This window comes from Melospiza melodia, chromosome 6 (assembly GCF_035770615.1).
Source record: "Melospiza melodia melodia isolate bMelMel2 chromosome 6, bMelMel2.pri, whole genome shotgun sequence".
In the NCBI taxonomy this organism is placed as follows: Eukaryota; Metazoa; Chordata; class Aves; order Passeriformes; family Passerellidae; genus Melospiza; species Melospiza melodia.
This window is the reverse complement of record NC_086199.1, coordinates 16,478,602-16,480,971: the sequence shown is the minus strand read 5'-3', so window position 1 is coordinate 16,480,971 and position 2,370 is coordinate 16,478,602.

Genomic DNA, 2,370 nt, shown 5'->3' with positions numbered 1-2,370 from the left:
TCCGGGCCTCGCTCGGCCCTGCCGGGCGGCCCCTGCAGCCGCTGCCCGCGGGCCAAGGGGCCGCCTCCGCCTCCCTGCTCCTCGCTACGGCGGGTCGCGGCTCCTGCTCCGAGCTCAGCACACCGGGCTCGGCAACTCGTGCGTCAAAGCCGCGCACATCCTGCCGCCTCCTCCGGCTCAGCAGCTTCTCCGGCTCAGCAGCTTCTCCCGGCTTGGCTTGTCTTGTCCCGTCCTGGCTCAGCGACTCCTCCCGGCGGCTCCGGCTGCTGCCACCTCAACGGCCGCCATGACACCCCTCCCAAACACCATCGAGAGCGGCGGCCCGGCCAGAGCGCCGCCTCGGAGGCGGATATGGCGTGGGTGGGAGCAGGGGATGCCGGGATGGCGGCGTGGAGCGCCGTGTGATTATCGGGAACTCGCCCGACCGGGTGGATCTGGGCCATGAGCAAAACAGCGTGCTGTGCACGAGATGAGGCACGGTTTGTGTTTGTTCCCACAACACACTCGAGATCTTGAAGCCCCGGCTGCTTTGGATGTACGTGGAGTGCAATGGAATGGGAAGATTGAGGGGACCCGGTCGGTGTCTATCAGAATCTCAGGGACAGGGGCCGAGGGGCCGCGTCCGGGCTCGTCCCGCTGGTGCCCAGCAACAGGACGAGGTTTCTGCAGCGGGCAGAAGCTGATGCACAGGAAGATCCACCTGAACATCAGGAAAGACTTGTTAACTGTGCAGTGACTGCTCACTGGAACAGGTTGCCCAGAGCGGCTGTGGAGGCTCCCTCCCTGGAGATACTCGGGATTTATTTGAATTCGGTGCCATTGCTCTAGGATGACCCTGCTTGAGCAGGGAGGTTGGAGCAGATCACCCACTGTGGTCCCTTCTAACCTGACCCATTCTGTGATTCTTGGTTGTATTTCCAGCCAGAACCCCAAAACTGCTCCAATTCAAAGTTCTTTCTGTTTTTTTATCAAGCGAAGTATTTAAACTTGGACTACAAAGAGTACTGCACTGTTACAGAAAAAGCAGTTTTGTATCCGTCAGAATGATAGTTATAAAAATGCTGATATAAATACAGGGAAATGTATTTATACATTTACATATATATTTATACATATACATAATGCTGGACTTAAAATACAGGGCAGCTGGATCACTGCCCGTTTCAAACTGATAACTACATAAAAAGAGGTGTAATTAAAGCACCACATCAACAGCAAAATGAAGCTGAGAAGAGCATTTCACAGGTGCAATCTTTTCTAGAAGTCTGAGAATGCAGCAGGCACAAAACACAGGCTCTGGAGTTACAAGCTGGCAAACATTACCAGACAGACATGGAAGAACCTGCTTGTTGCTCCCCAAACAGGATTTTGCACAGCTTGGTGAAGGGTTCAGGGCTGGCCTGCAAGGCTCTATCACCTTTTACTGCCCTCTGCCACTCACAGAGGCTGCTAAGGCTGGGCATGGTAAATGTTCCAGGAGTTTAGAAGTTAAAACTTCTCTAATAAAGACTTGTCCCTCTTCATGGAACAGTTTTTCTATCAGGTTTATAACTGATTTCACCAGTATATTCATCTAATGGCATACTTGTCCCCCTTATGATTATCCACAGTAAAACCAATCACGCACCACTTCAAATCTGTTTCTGGCTTAAAAAAAAAGGCATCAGAATTGTAGGAAGTGCTAGTGCTGTGATATAGCATGAAATATAGCCATGTACCTTTATCAGTTTTATTAATTTGCACTTTTGGGTTTAATGGAGATGAAAAGTTACAATACTCAAAATACCCCTTATCATTGGTTTAACAAAGCCCATATGGGTCCTCATGACAGTAAAGATGTGTCATTTAGTTTGGCTAAAGAGTTTTTATGGGAAAACAGCATTTTTTCAACTAAGATCACAGATGTCCTGCAGACATTTAAATATTTAGCGATGATAAAAATGTCTTTTATGGTGGTAAATTTTGAAATGCCAAGTAAGGGATGTAGTCAATAAAGTAGCAAAGAAGACTTTTAGTACTGCTCGTTTTAATTACTAATCTTGCAAAACTAGAAACTATTTAGCATTGCAAGTAATTTTTTTTAGCTGACTGACTTCATCCACTGTTAGTAAGGGAAGTCATCCAGTATACTCTGTTTTGACTGAGCTACAAGAGCAATGCATTGTGTCACAAAAAGAATGAGTATTCTCGCAGCAAAGCAGGAAACTGTAGCTTTAAAAATTAGAAAGCATACAATTTTAAAAGATGTAACATAACTACAATTGGCACCAACTTCCTTCCTCAACAGGAGTGTCTTTACCCAACTTCTGGAGTACCAACAGATGCAAAGACTCAGAGTTGATGAAATGTCAGCCACAGAAAACTGTCCCA